The 19,191-nt window shown below is 42.6% G+C and overlaps 1 pseudogene across 1 annotated transcript in view; it reads left to right on the top strand.

Moving 5' to 3' along the window:
• Positions 1 to 2,620: 2,620 nt before the first annotated feature.
• Positions 2,621 to 19,191, top strand: part of LOC144806662 (tubulin-specific chaperone E pseudogene) — an 82,629-nt pseudogene continuing 66,058 nt past the window's right edge. Inside the window, exon 1 of the transcript XR_013605868.1 lies at positions 2,621 to 2,753. The product of XR_013605868.1 is annotated as a tubulin-specific chaperone E pseudogene (transcript). The remainder of the gene's footprint in view (positions 2,754 to 19,191) is intronic.

The raw sequence follows: 19,191 nt of genomic DNA, 5'->3' as shown, positions 1-19,191 counted from the left end.
TCCCCGGTTACCACTCCACAAGAGACGCGGGCACAAAGCGCCCGAGTACGAAAAGAGGCGACCCGCGCTCTCGTAGAAGCAAAACCGAGCCGCAACAACCGGGACAACAAAGTTCAAAGGAGCACAGAAATACCCGGCAATACACCTGAAACGGCAACGATAAGCGGCGCAACAATGCAAAAGTACGTAAACAGTACAAGGCACTGAAACATGCAACATCAATATCAAGAAATATAGATAAATGACTTAACTGGCTGCGAAGCAGCAAAGAAAGAGGAAGTCATTCCCTCTATGGTCGTTTATATAGGGATGTAGTCTCTATGGTTGCCGAAGTGTTCATGGGAATGGTCGTTTTTTCTGTTTCTTAACTGTGTTCCTATTGGCTGCTGTTTGTAGTAAAGAAATCGAGAAAGCATAATCTGAGCCTCCTGTCCTGCCATAGAATTCAGAAGCTGTAAGTGGATGGTTAGTCCCCTTTTTATTTCGCCGCTCCTGTAACTTTGACCCGCGTTTTGGACCTATTTCTACTTCCGCATCACGTGACTAGTGACACGATGATGGAAGTAAATGGCGTGCAAGTTATATGCTGCCTCGCGCTCTAAAAGGTGAGCATTTTTTGCTTCTATCTAGCTATGAGGATAGTAATTATTTTAAATAAGCAGCAGTTCTCGTGCACCATTTGTCCCGGACTGATATACATATTTTTTAATCGCTCTCCTTAGAATACAATCGGAGAACAGGACCCCCGAGCAAGACGCTTTGATTGGAGTCCTGTAACGGGGTAAGAGCTGAGTAAGACCTTCTCCCCCTCCTGTTTTTGCACTTTACGTCCGGTTTTTGAGCAGTGACTTTATACGCATTATGTACATTTGCATTCTAGAACTTTGGGACATCCTTGCCTACAGTTTAATATACATTGGAGAAGCGGCTTACCTTTTATAGTTAGACAATCTGAATTTTTTCCCGGTAAGTCTTGCTTCCTTTTGCACTCGTTCTAGGGATGATGCACGTCATAAGACGATAGTGGCCTCATTATCATTATTTATAATTTTTTTAGATGGTGCCAATAATAAGAAACCATATACTCCGCTTATGCAGGATGAGAGTAAGCATGGTATAAACAGGAACCTTACTTTGTAAACAATCACTATTGGTGGAGGATTGTTTTTCACTTATTTTATTTATTTTCTTCCACTACTCTATTCTCACAACATTAGTTGGTTTATTTATTTTTTGCAAATAATACACCGTCTTTATTCGGGTGACCTTTCGGTGTTTTTTGGTTTACTTTGCCATACCACTCTGAGGAAAATGTGTAAATATTTGTATATATATAAAAAATATGTGTGTAGTGTATATAGGACATACCCCCTGTTTCTACAATAACCCCTTGAAATACTTCAGTTTAGGAACATGTACATATACATGTTCTTATTTCTTGATTCCATAGACGGACCTATAATAGCCCCTGTCCTGATGAGGCCCGTTGTCATTGGGCTGAAACACGTCGACCTATTCATGAAGACACCACTAAAAATTTGAATTGCAAAAATAGTTTAAGAAGGAGTGCCTGAATATTTATTATTTATTTATAAAATTTCTAAATTTATTTATAAAATTTCTAAAGCGCGCAAATACCTTACGGCGTCTCGGCGCTAATGTTAGCATATTTCAGATTGCGAGGGTTACAGAATGTTACTGGTTAAAGAGCCAGGTTTTAAGATGTTTTCGAAAGGAAAACAACGAGGTGTGTTCCTTAATCTGAGAGGGAACCTGGTTCCATAATTTGGATGCCGCCACTACAAAACGTCTATCCCCCCATGTAAGAAAGGATAACAAATATATACCTTGTATGCCCCGCACTTGTTTTGTGGTAGATCTGATAAGTATAGGACTGCTTGTTCTATTTCAGTAAGCATCCTTTCTGTTAAAAAATGGGCTATGATATATATATGAAAAGTAAAAAATATATGTGTAAGTTTTCTAAATGTAAATATGTGTACAAATTTGTGGTGAATATAAATGTTATGTATATATATGTGTATCTGTTGTGTATATGTTTCAAATGAAGTCTTTCTGTCTATGAAAAATAGAACAAAAATATTAACAATAAAATAGGAACTACTAAGTATGTTCTTTGTGTCCCTAGTTTGGCTTCAGATGAATAAAAAACTAAGGTTGGTTCATATAAGACTAATTTAGATTCAGAAGGGACAATTATTTTTTCTCTTCTTTGGAATTTGATTTATTATTTTTTCCTAGGCATTACCTTTTGTAGATTGGTTTCTTGACCCAGATGCCATACGGTTACTTGTGTTACCCCCTCTATATAAACACATCATTTTCTAACGGCACAATGCGGCTTAATTTAGATACTAAAGAACATTGAAATAGTACACGCACACTTTGCGTCTCAATTTAGGACCAGCACGTTTTACAAAAACGTGCAATCACAAAAAAGGACATCTACAAACATTTAACCAGTACTTGTGAACGGCTCTAGTAGCGAGAAAATTCATTGTAACGTTCGCACGTCTCAACAACAACACTCCGTTCAGTCCAACGGAACTGGGGCGATAACTTCCGGTATAATTTCTTCCGGAGCGATCGTTACGTTTCCCAACTACCTGTCAGTCACGAGAAACGAGCGCTCCTATTTGCATTCCCTGCAGTCCGTGTTTAAAGCTGCTCAGACCCGGAAGCGAGGCACAATCACACGCACGGATAGTCTTAACATTACCTACGTAGGCTAGGTAAGTGTCGATTTTGAGACTGGATCTGGCAAGGTGCCAACGCTTTTAGCCAAATATTTGTTATCCCATGATGGAATTTCTTTTTGCCAACAAAAATAACACTTTAAAATAATAATTAAAGGACAGTCTCGTTTTATGGGACATAATATTTGAAAATGCGGGAATTGTGTGTGTACGTGCAAAGTAACTCTTAGGGAATCTGTTTTCGGAGGAGAGCGATGGTTCATTCTCCGCCTCACACAAGAATGCAGGTCTCCGTCTTTCGTTGGGTCTTTTCTGCACCTTTGCAAACTAGACTGAATGAATTAACACTTGCCTGCAAAGTATGCAAAAGCGAGCAGCTCCAGTGATTGAATCAGTTTTGCATGAGCTTGGAGGTCATGGAGTTGCTGCTTTTGTACCGTACGAACACGTTAACTGATTTGGAGTAGTGTTTTTCAGTACGTTAAATTCAAATTCGAAAAGGCACCCCGTACTTAGTTTGAGCGAGTGAAAAAACAAAACCCTGTGTATGTTTACATGCACTAACTGTTCTGCAATCAACGAAACCTTGCTAAGAAAATGATGGCTTTTCACAGTTTTTTTAATGCGTGATTCTCTAAGCCTAAAAAAAAAACTCTATTGGTACTACCGCTGCGGAACAAACGGTTGCAAAAGCATAGATTGCAACATTTTAGAAGAGGAAAATGTTAGATCTTTTCTCTCGTTGACTTGTATTGCAGTCTGCATAGGGTGATTGGCATGTATGGGACTTGCAAGTTTGTTGCTGGATTGGATATGAGAAATGCAAATATATGTTTTTTCCTTGCCTGTCAGGAGAAAGCGCTATGGCAGGAGAGCGTGACAAAAATGTGGTGTAATTCGAGTTATTCAGTAGCAGTGCCTGCCGTCAGAAGCTTGCAGACGAATCGGGTTTTTGCATGCTGGAATCGGGAGGCGGGAGATAAGACTTGATAGTCTCCCGCCTAATTTGGGAGAGATGGCATGTATGAAACCGATCAATTTCTTCTGAAGCCATGCATTATATTACCTATCTCTTTGAAGTACTGTAACCAGAGGAGGTAACTCTGTCGGGGCTGCAAGACCTCTTTGTATATTCATTGAGGTATCAAGGTACCTGCAAGGATCATTTATCAGCAACCTAGTCCCTGCCATAATAAACCACTGATGAAGGAGCTTAACTGGCTTCTAGTAGAGCAGTGATTCATGTTCAAAATAGGTTGTATCATTCTAAAAGCTATCCACAGTGCAGGCACCAAATACCTATCCTAGGATTCGCAGTTACTCACCGAAGTGCACTCTCAGATGTGCGCAAATGAATCTATTGGGGTCCCTAGATTCAGATGTAAACGGACAGGAGGGTCACGTTTTTCCATACAAGGATCCCAATTTTGGACTTCATTGCCCATTACCTTCAGACAAGAAACACACTATATGTGTACCATAAAAAAAGCTGAAAACATGGCTCTTCACCCATGCATATAGCTAGACACGAACCCATGTCACTGGTGGCCTCCCAACCCAGCGCCAAGAGACCTGTTGGTGTATGTGCGCTTTATAAATCCCCCTTATCATAACATCAAACTGCTCCTAAAATCACTCTCTTGCAAATTTATCACTGCACACATCTGTATATTCGTGTATAGTATCCGTTTGATTTAAGGTGTGATAAGTGTGTTTTATGAACTTACTAATCAAACTACAGAACTGTAGGAAAGTGGAGTATTGTGTAGTAAATAATAATTCCTATTTGTAAAATCAAATATAGCAAGAAGATATCACTTCATCAAATCCATGCATAAATTACAAAACAATCAGTCTATAGCCCTCTAATTAGTGCTTTATGGGAATTGGTGAATAATGATGCGAACTCAAGTTATAACAAATACTTGTCGTCATCTTTACAACTAACCAATGCTGGTGAATTATGGGACTTGAATCTATTGCATACCACTTTTTGCCAAGCCATGAACAAAACTGCAAAAATACATTCGCTTGTTGAGGACAAAAGCGTATTTTCGCAGCGATCCCATGCCTGGATGACAATTCAAACCTATCTCACATTGCAACCAGCGACTTATCTACACCTAACATATCCAGTGTATTTTAAGAAAAAAACTATTGGCCATGCGCTTAGGTGAACTGCCGGATCTGTCTGACAAACCATCATGGAGATACAAAGGGCTCAAAACGTGCAGACTATGTGATGCTCCGAATGAGGATTTTGTGCATTTGGTCACCATATGTCCCAAACTGAATAATGTACGCCTCACACTCTTAAAACACCTATTTAATGAGAGAGGGATAGTACGTGCAGAACAGCCATCATGAGAAGTCTGGCCCCTACAGATCCTCAGTTAAACTGCAAACTTCTGAAATTTTTACAAATTCATGATAAAGCAGTTAAGCAGAATTGTAAGCTGCATACCATAGCATGAGGAATTTGCCTCGTACAATGAGTAAACAACACTTATACGCCGTTAAAACAGTTCCAAGATGTTGACACTTGGAATTGTGGAATTTTATTTTGAGGCATACGTTAATTTATAGCAACGATGAAGAGTATCCATATTAATGACTGAATACATTTTACAATGATAATGTTTTTTAACGTGCCAACAAGATTTTCCTGAGCTGTAATTATTTTTAAAAAAGGATTGTTTTTATATGGATATTGTGATGGTTTTTATTAACTAATAACAATAAACTCTTATTTGATATTTGTAAAGCGCGAACATATCACTCATGTGGGGTTCAAGGCTTTGGGGGCTATTGGGGAGATTAAGTGACCTATTGCCCAGGCTCACATGATCCTGAGCTGTCGCTGGGGATCGGACCCTGAGCCCCGCACTCCGGAGTCAGACACTCTGGCTGCTCTGCTACACCTCTGTGATCAGGCTGGTTAGATTTCACTGTGCAATACTCTCTCAATACCCAAAATAGGTTCTTTAGATTCCCACTAATAAATCCCTAGCTCAGTACTGGTAGTGTGGCACAGAGCAGTTAGGCTTTACTAAAGAAATAGGTGTTAAGCATTTCCGAGTACCAACATGGACGATATATAATTGACAGGACTAAAAATAAGTCCTACACCAATTTATAAAAATAAAGTAGATATTTATATAAATTTAGACACCTAAACAAACATAATCAGATCAGTATAACTGGAGCTATGGAGTTTAGAAGGAAAAATAATTCAGTACTGCAAAACTTTAACGTGGTGGTCAGTAGAGAAAAAAACACCAGTGACAATCGGTCACTTCCCGGTTGAGTCCAGTGGAAATCACTAGGGGTAAGGTGATGTGGGTCCCAGGACCAGGCCACAACAGTAATTTTGAATTTACTTGGTTCGTAGGGCCCAGGTCCAAAGTTGTTCTGGCTATCCTCGGTGATGAAGCAGGCGCCACGGGGGAACTGGTATTACCGCTTAGGCGGTGGGAGAGAGAAAACAAAAGGTCAACAGGGCCACTGAGGAGTTAGATGGGGGGCAACGATGTGCGCAGATTACCGTCGGGGCTCTGCTGGATCGCGAGCTCGCGATCCAGCAGAGCACCGACGGTAATCGGTGCACATCGTTGCCCCCCGTCTAAATCTTCTCTAAAAGCGACTCCATGTTCCAGGAGCGCCAGGACTCACCCTACCGGCAGAACCAGACCAGCTTGGTTCGCCAGCAATAAGAAGGCGTCCAACTCAACACGCATTCGCCAAGCAGACGCCGCCACGATTTAAAGCAATTATAGCTACAACTCTGAGCTGCTCCCAACCGGGTGGCTCTGAATGTAAAAAGCCAGGCAAATGTTTGTATATTTGGTCCTGATGATGATCTCACTTAATTATGAGCATAGAGATCGAAACGTCGACTACTTTGTACTGTTTGCACAATTTAACATTATGTATAATAGCTTTGTGTTTAACAGTTTGGCAACACTTGAGTATAATTCACTGATTTAAGAAGTGGCCAATTTTGCTCAGTCTTTGCCTGTAACCCTTACACTCCCTACCTTTCTTCCATACACGTTCTCTCCAGGTACGGTACAGGATTGTGCCTTACTGTTATTATTTCTTAATTTTGTGAATTACTACAAAATAAATACCTGTGTCCGGCTGGGTACAGGAGAAAATATAGTTTCCCATTATGGCCTATATTTTATTCTTTGCATGTTAATCTAAATGCTAAGGACCATTGTTCCCTCTTAGAAGATTGACAGCCACGGTCCTAAGCAAACTGACTGGGTTCCCTTGTTCTAATAAAAAGAGCAGGGTTCCCTCAAGACACAGCATAGAACAAAGTTAGTGGTAGGAGAACTGGCCACCAACAGACCTTAGCAGCAGCTCGCTCCACATGGAGTTATTTCGGCATCCTGTAGTCTGGCGGAAACAATAGCCTCCTGTAACTTGCTGGAGGTTAGGACTACGTTTTCCACAATACAATGGAAGATATACTTTTCTGCGGACCTCATGGCCAGTGATTCTTTGGTTCTGGGCACGTTTTGTAGCTGCAAGGGACCAGTGCTTCTAGCCCGAGGGTGTTCTGAGTTTACTTTGGCTCCAAAGGGATTCCTGTTTCTTGAGTAACCGATCTCTCTTCCGGTACTAATTGTGCTGTTGTGCAGTTACAGAGTTGTTGCCACAGTTGAGGGTATTGCGCCTTTGTTTTGTGCAGGTCCTGAAGTAGCAGACTCGTCTCTTTGTACTTGGTTGCAAGTTGAATCAGATCTGAGGTTCTGGTACCATGGGTGCCCCTTAAATCCTAGAGTTAAGGGTATTAGAGGTGTGGGTGCAACCAACGGGCTACTATCCCCAGCAGCAAACTGCCCCTGAGGTGACCACATATGGAGCGGGTGTACCAACTTTTCTGCACAGAACCACTATTCTGCCTCTTTTAAAAAATGGAAGAAATGTTCCTTGAATGTACAGACCAGGTAGCCCACCCTATAAGTGTGGCTAGCCTTCTGGGGTTGTACACCTCCTGACTACCTAACTTGTCCTCTTGCCCGGGGGCGAATGTACCTGTGGTCAAGGGTTTGGCTGTTTCCTCCTGGGATGCAGCGTGAATGCATATCAGAGGCAGTGTAAGCCTTGATGTGTCACTTCACTAGTCATCCTGTCATGGAAAGAGCTGTCGCCTCCTTCCCAGACAGGCCTTCGTTTCTGACTCTGGGGAGTGTTCACTCCTTCTTGCAGGGGGTCAGATTCCTGGCTTGGCCGCATCAGCTGTAGGCCGTCAGCCAGGGCACAGGAAAGGCTGGAGCAACCACATAGGCAACCTCTAAGGTAGCCACCTGGGTGCATGTCCTATAAAATCCAACTTTAGAAAATGGTTGGCTTGAGACAAGTTGTCTGATACCAAACGATATATATTTCAGTGAGACCATAATGGAGCTGGCAGCCCAGTTTAGGCTGTTGCCCCCTGAACACTTATAGTAGCCCTTAATAGAACAATGCTACTATAGGGAGATGTAAGATTGCACTTATATATCCACACTTTTAATATAATGCACCCTGCTTTCTGAACTCTAGGGCCTATCATAGGGGTGACTGACCTATATTAGAAATAGTGTTGTGACCATTCTACTCATTTTGAGAGCAAAGCTGAGTTGGAGCAGTTTTCACTGCTTCTGCAATGACAGGGCTGCTGTCATCTGTTTACTTGGGCCACTCAGGGTGACACAACCAGTGCTTCAGGCCCTGGTGAACCTTTTAACTCTAATGCCCTTGGTACCACTGGTACCGCTTACCAGAGACTTATATGGGGGTTAGATTCCTTGCCAATTGGAGTTACCACTTCACATACATCACTTTTAGGGAGAAAGTACTGGCAAATGGGTCTGGTTAGATGCTCCAGTGCACTTTTAGAATCATAACGATCAGCATTGGAGAATAAAGTTTGGGGACACTTTCCTACATGAACACAACGCACTGACCTTTGGTGCTAAGCAGAAGAGAGAAGGCTGTAACTCTAGTGTCTCTGCATTGTATAGTGTCAGACTAGGAATCATGGGCCCTAATACCACCATCCCCACTTAATCAAATTATGTAATCCAGGTCCTTCTGCTGTATATCACTGCACATTTCTTTTGTTAACCTTCCAGTTTGAGAGCTCATTGAATTAATTCCGTACAAGATCTATGCTATACAGAACCGTACTTATATATATATTTAATAGAAAATCTTATTCCTTCTCATCTATTACCAATATAGGCTATAGAATTAGATAACATAAACGGACACATTTTGTTAAACTCATAGCAACGTTGCTAGTGCATGGGGGAATTCTTGACTGTTTCAATTTTTTAAGTAATATTACATTCAGTAAATATCACTGAATTGAGTGACAATCACATACTTAATTTAGAAATGTTGAAACATGCATTTCATTTTACAGTATTTCACAGTTTTTTGTGCCATTTCTTACCTGATTTACATCTATTGATGGCTTGACTCATGCTTCGGCTCCTAGAACCAAACCAGGCACTTGGCTATCTGTGTTCCCCCCCCCCAGAAATTTAGGTTCTCCTACTGCCTTGGTAATAATGCCTGAAAAATAACCTTTAAAAGAACGTTCTGCTACTCCATCTGTGCAACAGCACCCAAGGAAACATTTTCTTGGTCCTGTGTCACATAGCCTGATCTCAGTTAGTGACAACACTCTCAGCCCAACTGTTGGTGAAAAACCTGAGTTGTCTTTGTCCTCACTGGAGACACCACTCCTTACCTCCAGTCAGCCACTTATTGTGTCTTTCTGATAGCATTCCTTTGTGAGAGATCAGAACAGGTCTCTATGACTTCTAAATGTACATGCAGTCACCCTGTTCGAAGACCTCTGCAGCTCAAGGACATTTCAAACAGCAATGTCAGTTGTGATCTTCAATTCCAAGTTTGCCTTTCTCTGTAGAAGTGCTGGTATTTAAAATCAATAATTACCTGATTTTATGAGAAATCTAATGATGCATAACCTGAGAAGTATATCCTGGCAAATGGAACGAATAAATGGGTGGATAAACTACAACTACCTAAGATAATTTATGGCAGACCCATTTTAGGGGCTGAAGTGATGCTGTTGTGGCTAAGAACTAAAAACGGGCCCGTTAAGAAGAGACTGTTTGAGTAGCTTTCCCAATTTCATGTGCTCAAGTTCCTGTTGAAAACTAATGATTTGAACATTATACATATTGTACATATGAGTTTTATTTGAATGTGTGAACCTTCCCAAAAGGCAACGGAGTGCTTGCTGTACAGGTTTATGGGCAGTATTACAGTCAACAAACAAATGGAGTCGTAGCTGGGCATGGTTATTGCATTGTGATGAAGTGCTCTCCAAACCGATGTATCTTTTTCTAAAGGGGTACAAGGTTGGAGCTGCCTTGAGGGGGAGAGAGACATTGTTCCTGATACTGATGCACATTCTAGGATTGTGGCTCTTTAGTTGCAAACTGTCAGTAACTTTTATGGTTGGACCAACGTATGATGTTACCAAACAACATTTCCCAGTGGCCTGTTTTAAAGAAGTAAACAATGGAAATTTACAATAGGGTAAGGACGGCATTCTCTCAAAAAGAGTATTGATCGGCCCTTTGAACGAGATCAATTTCACAAATCCATGTCGTCCCTTTCCGCAGTCATTCTATCAGATTAAAACACCAAAACTATTCCTCCTTATACTGCAATTCTTTTTTTATTTATTTACTTTTTTAGGAGTTTTTATAAAGTGCTTTATGTTGCTATTTCGGTACTTAAAAGAACTGAATGTGGAATGTTTTCACAACAGGCAAAAAAAAATTCTGTGTAACAAGCAATCGTAGCCTAGGCTAATGTGATGTCATCAGCAAGCAGAGGTAGAATTGGAGTGTCCTCACAATCCCACCCTGAATCGTTAGACCATTAGGAGCTTCTGAAGACACCATCAACAAATATAGACAGTACCTGGACCATATCTGTACATATACATGCAGGCATTACGCATAGAACCTGCTCTGCACCCAGTGTTACGCTTTTAATTTGGAAGAAATTGTGTCACCCCAATACAGGGCTAAATAGAATGGGCAGCAACGTGATAACAGCGTTGGCAAAACTCTGATTGTGAACTGGGATTGTGAAAGTAGTGGTGGAATAACTACACGGATTAGGGCAGACGGCACCATTTCTCATACCAGTGTGTGCTGAGAAGAGACAGCCCCATGATACGTGTTGGGTAAATATTCTGTAAACCAAACTGAAACGTAATAAGTTGGACAGAGATAGACGTGGTAAAGTTTTGACCATTGTATGCTCAAGGCAGGAGTCTGTGTCGAATCTAGGCAATGTGCTCCTTTCAGACGTTGTGTATTTAGGCATTGAGTAGCTGTTGGGGGTTCTCCCCAGCCAATTGGTCGGTACTGTGTATAGGAACTCTTTCTGTTTTTTGAGGGCAGATAGGAATTATCCCATGTATTTGTTTTCAGAACAGGTTGCCAGAATGGTGAAAATTCTCCCCAACAGAAAACCCAGGCAGTAAAGAATTGAAAACTCTGGATGAGCTCAAACCAGTGAATAGTTTGAGTGGAATTCAGCTTCATATTTTAAAATGTGTCCGTGAGAGGAGACCCTACAGCGAAGTCTCGGAGGTAGAGGGACCCCAGATACAGGCTTTGGAAAAAAGTGAGGCCCAAATCTTTTCTTTGTTGCAGGGTCAGACTGGCCTATAGGGCTGTTTCTGGGAGATGACTCGAAGCACACCCTATTTTTATAGTAATACTTTTTTTCTCTCCATTATTTCTCAAATTTGGCATGCATACTCGACTTCTGTGCCCCGTCCTGAGTGCACAAGTATATGTATTCAAAAAGGTGTGACGAGCGCTGTGTGTGTCACCTAGAGTTGCACAGCCTTATGCACATTTGTGATCCATGTTATCCACGTACTCTAAGTATTCAAAGCAGTTCAGTCTGTTTATTTATATTCCTTTTTCACGTTTGTCCGTCACATCAAAGGTACAAGATTCCCCATTTTCATGCTTTCATTTGCACAGGAATTGCCCATCCGTGCCTAATCGCAGGCATGTTAGGAAACTCGAATCCTCCATTTACATATAAAATCACCCAATGCATTTCGGTCATTTCGACCTTCCTCAGGGGTATCTACAATAGTAAAATACATGCCTGTCAGACAAACAAAATGATTCTTATTGCAGCAACTGTAAATTAAACAAATCATTCTTTTTTTTAGCCCCATACGTGTAAAATTCAGTGTTATTAAAACGGATATAAAATAACTTCACATGCTTGCATATTCAGTGTCAATCATCCCCTATCATCCAATAGTTACCAACCACCGCCCATCAAGCTGTGCTCTTTAACCCTGAGTATAAGCAGAACAGTTATGCATAACTAACAATGATTCAACTAATAAAACTAAACATAAACGAATGGTGTCACCTATAAGAATCCTCCCCAGTTTACAGCGTGCCGAATCTACTGTCGAGAGCGTTTCAATTCACAGCTCTCACCTATGGTAAGCCTGCCACGTTTACACCCACGTGCCCTTCTTCTCATGTGCTCAAACTTTTTTTATTTTTATTTATTTATTTATTGAAGTTTTATAACATGTACAGACAGAAAGCACTATAACAAGAACAATCTGATACATGTCTACGAGCAGACCGTAAAATAATACAAGAAAAGAACACTACATGTACAGGTCGACATCTGGAAATATATCATACATGATCCACAGGTAAAAAAGATGCATAGAAAGACAGGCCATATCCTGAGTGGCATTGCAGCTGTTCTAAATACACATAGACAGGTAGCAATATGATACTGACTCAGGGCGATGTGTCAAGTCTTTGTGCCTGATGCAACAGGTATTGTCTTAACGGCTCCCATATGTCCCCAGGGCGAGAAGTTGTAGGCAATTCTTTAGCATATAGGGCTAAGGTTTCCTGACAATAGACTAAATCTTTGACCCACATTTCCGTTTTGGGAGTAAGCTTACTGTCCCATGCAATCGCTACCCGCCTCTTTGCAAGTAGTAAGGCTATCCGCACAAATCTCCCCTGCACACCCCTCAATGTGGGTAGATGATGGAGTAGGCATGTAAGAGGTGTGCACTGGAGTGAGGCCCCCGTCCTGGTGTGTAATCTACTGATCACCTCATCTTGGAATTGGAAACCAATCCACAGCCCCAAGCAAGATGGAGAAAATCAGCCTCCCCATGACCACACCTCCTGCACTGAGACGAGTCTCTCAGTCCCATTTTGTGTAGTTTAACAGGTGTATGGTACGTTTGGTGGAGAAACTTAAAATGTAAAATCCGCAAATTACCATTCGGTGATAGTCTGCCCGTCAATGTGCATATATGCTCCCAGTCTTCCAGCGTAATAGGGGGGGTCTAATATGGAGTTCCATCGTTCCAGGCTTTTATCTCCCCTCCACACCAGCTCCTCCTGTACTGACTTATACAATTTAGTAATCAGCTTTTTCTTTGAGGGAGCTACTATTAGAAACTGCAGAGACTTAAGGGTCGGAGGTTCAGCAGGAAATGACAGGTAATGGCTTTTAATGGCCCTCTTTAATCGATAACTAGTGTATCGGAAGAGTGGGGTAGGATTAGCGACAAATCCCATATTGTCATCAGTCAGGTATGTGCTTTCTGGGAATAGATCCTGCATGTGTGTTATCCCCACCTCGCGCAGCGCCTACAATGGACCAGACTCACTTTAGACAGACAGCGCCCCGTGTTTCCCTCCAACGGTAAAGCCGGCGCACACAAAGGGTTTTTGTCTACCAATTTGCCAATCGCCTGCCATACTGCCACAGTGGTATTAATGGCGTTTATCTCCAGATGTGGAGTTCTCCTATGTGTATGTGTGAGAATGCCTGCCAGTGGTTTCGGATGTGCATCACCTTCCTCCATTGCGACATGTGGTGTGAAGGCATGCGGTTTGAACCAATAGTAGGTGTGTTGAACCTGTGCGCACAAATAATAGATGTATAAATCTGGTGCTCCAAATCCCCCCACGCAAATGGAAGAGTGAGCGTGGCCCAACCGACCCTGGCCTGTCTGCCACCCCACACTAGTGAAAGAAGTTGTGATCTGAGCATAGAAAAGATGTGTTTGTTCAGTTTGATAGGAATGTTGCGAAATAGATACAAAAAACGTGGGAGAATGACCATTTTTATCACGGCAATGCGGTCTGCAAGCAATAGGGGAAGCTGAGTCTATCTCTCCACCTGACTGACTAAGGCAGTGTATGCGGTACCGTGGTTTTCCTTTATAACCGTTGCTGGATCCCTATGCACCCAAATCCCCAAGTATTTAACAGGGTCGGTAGTCCAAACAAGGGGATATTCCAATGAGGGAGGGGAGGTGCATAAAGTGAGTGGGACCATCACTGATTTATCCCAATTTATGGTCAAACCCGAATAAAGGCCAAACCGGATATACTCACGAAGCACTGTGGAGAGGTGGACCTGAGGATCACGAATGAAAAGAACCATGTCATCTGCGTACATGGATATGCCGACAGGTCTGTGGTTAAAATTAAGTGCAGTGTGTCTGTGCCTCTGGCGAATTATACAGGCTAGCGGCTCCATCATTATAGCAAATAGCAGAGGAGACCAGGGGCACCCCTGGCGAGTGCCGCGCCCTTATGATAAGGGGCTCAGATGTCAGTCCACCCACCCGCACTCTAGCCGATGTATCATTATAGAGAACCCGCACCCACTGCAGCAAAACCTCAGGAAATCCCATTCTGCGTAAAATATAAAACCTGTAGCTCCATTAAATGGAATCAAATGCCTTGGCAGCATCAAGCATGACTGCCGCCGCTGGAAGGTCAGGATTCAATACATGGAACATCGCAAAAATCGTGCGTAAGTTATTAGTAGTAGACCCGTCCGGAATAAAGCCGGATTGGTCCAGTAAAACCATAGAACCATAGTGGGTAGCAGGGGTTGTAATTAGGTGGCAATGATTTTTACCAATAAGGGGCGGTATGATTCGCAGAGGTCAGAAGACTTATCCTTGTTAAGGAGTGTAATAATAAGAGCTTGTCGCAGGGAGGGTGGTAGACTGCCTGTATCGTGAGCTTCCTCATACATTTCCAGGAGATATGGAGTAATGAGATCAGAATATAGTTTATAAAATTCGCCAGTGAGCCCGTCTGGACCCGGAGCCTTATTGTTGGATAAGGACATAATCGCCTATTTAACATCAGTTTCATCAATAGGTTGACTGAGGTATTCCCTATGCCCATCAGATAGTCAGTGACAAGCTATGCCCGCGAGATAATCATTCAGAGCCTCATCCTCTCCCCCTCCCTGTGTTGCATGGAAGTCACCATAAAAAACACGAAATTGTTCCACTATGTCTTGTGGCCGAACGTGTTCCACCCCTTGAGCGTCTACTATTTTGGTAATGTGGTGATGTTCGGACCTGAAACAGTGTATTGGCTAGTTTCCTACCAGGGCGTCCAGCTTCACCATAAGCCCTAGCTACATGTCGGCGGGACATATAGCGAGCTTTAGATTCCGCCAGTTCATCATATTCCTTAAGTAGCTCCTGTATTCCTCCCAAAGATGTCGGTGTTGGATCAATCAGATATTGCCTTTCCCTCACCTTAAGCTCCGTCTCTATTCTATCAATCTGCCCTCTTATGTCTTTTAAAATGCCTGAAGATGTACCTATGCAGAACCCCCCCCCCCCCCCCCCGTATTATGACCATGAAGGCCTCCCAGAGTACAGCTTCGCTGTCCAGTGACCCTACATTTATTTCGAAGTATTGTGTGGTGGTCTGTCTAAGGGTGACTTTAAATATCGGGTCAAGGAGAGTCTCCACACGGAAGCGTCACGTGAAAGGGAGGTGTATGTTTTAGGGGTGTGGAATTTATTAAAATATCTACTTGTCCATGGGGCAGGTTGCTTCATAAATCTACTTGTCCTGTAACAAAATCCACTTGTCCCTCTGGTGCCATGTAGTGCCAGCAACACATTATGGCACCAATTTCATTATGTTGGAGCTCTTATATAGCCTCTCTGATTATGCAGGGTTCATACCATAGTAGTGTTTGAATACTAGCAATCCCTATATGTTGCCACGTTTCCACAGATATACATACTGGGACTGAAGGTAGTGGCAAGCAATAGATCCAGGGTTGGAATGCCCTTTTGAGTCTGTGCAAACCTACTAACTTGCATGTTTTAGGGGTTTTCAACAACTCTTCTCTAATATTTTCCCATACTGAGAAATGTTGGAAATTTACACCTGACAATGGCAGAGGTAAACCTTCTTCCAGAGTTGGGGGGAAAAAAGTGGTTGGAGGGAAAATGAACTTGCAAGCACTCAGGTTTTCGCATTAGAAAATCCATACATGCATATTTGCTCATGCTAAAATGCAGTTCACAAATATTTTCTAGGAGTACAATTTCTTGCCCTACTTCTGTAAATGCTTGTGAATTCACGAAAGACATATAGCTGCACTTATGCAAGGGTGCACTTTTGAGACTTTCTGTAATAATTGGGCCCCTAATTTGGTGTGGCGTTAACCATGACTGTTTGTGTTTATTAAAATTCTCTCTCTGTATTCGCTGGCTTCACTGTGGTGACAGCATTCTGTCTTTTACAAAGAGCATATCGGCACACAGAGTAGTTGTGTGTGCTTTCTTGAGAACAAAAACTATTTTTTGCTTTTGCCAATGTTTGTTATAATGGTGAGGGCCTGGTAGCTCTCACATCAATAAGGTTTTACAAAAACCATGCCAAAACAAGTCACGCATTGCCAAAACTAAAAGGCCGACCACCAATTTCAGACCTACTGACTTTGCCAATACTTGTTTAATTTTATGTTTCTCATAACCTTATTGAAACTGGTTACACTGATTTTGCAATGTGAATATTTTTGCGAAATACTAGCATGCATTAACACATTTTGCTAAATGATTCTGCTAAGAAAGGGTACATGACATTTTACAGTAGTTTAGCTAAATGTTTTTCCCTACTTTCATTTGTTTAGGAACATTTTATATTGAAAGCAAAGAATCATTAATTTTGCTTTCAAGCTTCTGCTAATATGAGCATCTAATCAGAGCATTCTGGGATCATTATGCATAGCCTCATATTGCTAAACTTTGAAACCGTGTGTACACATTTTTATACTAGAACCACTGTCAGTAGTGCAGTCAGAACTTGCATTTACTTAGAGCGCTCACCCTAATAAAGGCTTTTAATTAATGAACCATAAATACAAGTATGAACAACATTAACATACGCACACAAACATTGACTTAACTGCAGGCAGTGCCCTTACCTGACCCTTAATGTGGTACTGCAAACTGGCAGCCAAAGGGTTTGTGCTGCAAGGAGTTGGGCCTACTTGTCCCAAGGACAAAATACACATTAAAACTTGTTGCCCTTGACCCCAAACAATATGTCCTGGGCGTCGGGCTATAGGAATTCCACATCCCTGATGTTTGCGGGGATTTGGATGGCCAACAGTAACGGGTTAAGATCTGACAAGGTGTGTGGAAGAATGTGCACATATTGTACCCATCCGTTAGCTTCTTCATTAGCAAGCCAGTAATCCAAGCGGGACCAGCTATTATAGGCGTGTGTGACATGTGTACCAGCCTTATCAGCTGCATTACGGGCCCGCCAGACATCCACCAGGCCCATGTCCAGCATGGCGTCTCGAACGCACTGCGCAATCTCAACAGTACGCACCCCATGTGGGTTAAATTTGTCAAGGTAGGGATCAAGATGTGTATTGAAATCACCCTCTCCTCCCCTTCCCCCCAAATAAGCAGTCTCCGGCCATGTGCGTAACAATTCAAGGAGTTGAATGAATACTGTGGGATCATCTACAACGGGACCATACACTTTAATAATAGTTACCATAGTGATCCCCAACTTTCCTTGCACCATGGCCCAGCGGCCCTCCGCTTCTGTGTGGGAGAGAATCGGGAGAAAGGGGATGCCTCTCTTGACCAAAATCAAAACCCCCCTGGCATAGGTTGAAAAGGATGACGCCAATTTGTATCCCGCCCACCTGACAGCCACATTACCTTCCTTTTGCTTGCTTAAGTGCGATTCTTGCAGGAGGGCAATATGTACCTTGTGACGTTCTAAATAAGCCAGCACCTGGCGAAATTTTTTGGGAGTCTTAAGCCCTCGGACATTCCATGTTATACAATGGTTTGTTTCACCTGTTTGCATTTAGGAAACACGAGTACCAGCTACGAGTACAAAGCAACCTGTCTACATTCATTCCAACATCAATACCTGCGATCACGTTTGTGTCAATCATCCCTGCACATGTAACAGTGTCAAACCATAGAAAAAACCCAGCCCCCGCCCACTCTGGCAACCCAAATTCGCTAAAGCCATGTCTCCCAGCGGTCAACAACCCCAATAACAAACCCACAACAACAATGTCATAATGGGGTATACCCATGGTGGGGGCGTAGTGGCACCTACCACTCACCGTTATATTGGAGAGGGGCCATCACTTCAGATACATAAAGCACTCTAAAATGGTGCATCCGCTAGAAAATAAAGGGGGAATGTAACAGTGACCTGCAGTAATCACAGTATTGCAATAATCAACAATAGCTACTACCCTTAATTGGAGGGAGGAGGCTTCAACACAATGAGTCATCAAGCAGCACTGAAATTTAACACGAATACTGTGTGGCATTAACATAGTCGTAAACATTGACTGAGCCGGAGGAAATCAAAGCCCCAGACATACGCCGGCCCTTCATTTGCGAAGAAAGAAAAAGAACTTTCAATATGTCAAAAACATATAATCAATAATCCTCCGTTGCTCAAACCAGAATAGAACATCTCACATATGTAGCAATATTATTCATCAGTGTCTGAGGTGGCACTTGCAACCTGTTTTGGTGTTGAAGTGTCTTGGCGTACTCCATGGCCTGCTTAGGGTTGGCAAAAATCTTAACCTTGTCATCAACCCCTATCCGCAGGTGGGCGGGGTGCAACATCGCATATGGCACCTGCTCTTTCGCCAGCATCTTCTTGACTCCTTGAAATTCCTTTCTGGCCGCCTGTACCGCAGCCGTAAAATCTGGGTAGAACGATAGTGTGTTATCCTGGTGTGAGATGGTGCCCTCATGATGTGCAATGCGGAGTACAGTACCACGATCACGAAAGTTCAGCAATCTGGCAATGATGGGCCTCCGAGGGGCACCGGGGGAGGGGGGGCGAGCAGCTAGTGATCTATGTGCTCTCTCCACCACCAGCATGTTTGAAAGATTGCCCGCTCCACATACCTCCGCAGCAGGGTTTCAACAAAGTCCTCCAGCTTACCCACGTTGGTCGACTCCGGCAGGCCCAAAATGTGCACAGTATTGCGTCGGGAGCGCGCTTCAATGTCCTCATTCGTTTCTTTTATGACTGCCAGTATCTTGTCAAGGTCAGTGGTTTTTGCTGCAAGTTGTTGTAGA

Source organism: Lissotriton helveticus, unplaced genomic scaffold (genome assembly GCF_964261635.1).
Source record: "Lissotriton helveticus unplaced genomic scaffold, aLisHel1.1 SCAFFOLD_390, whole genome shotgun sequence".
NCBI lineage: Eukaryota > Metazoa > Chordata > Amphibia > Caudata > Salamandridae > Lissotriton > Lissotriton helveticus.
This window is presented reverse-complemented; position numbering and strand designations above follow the sequence as displayed.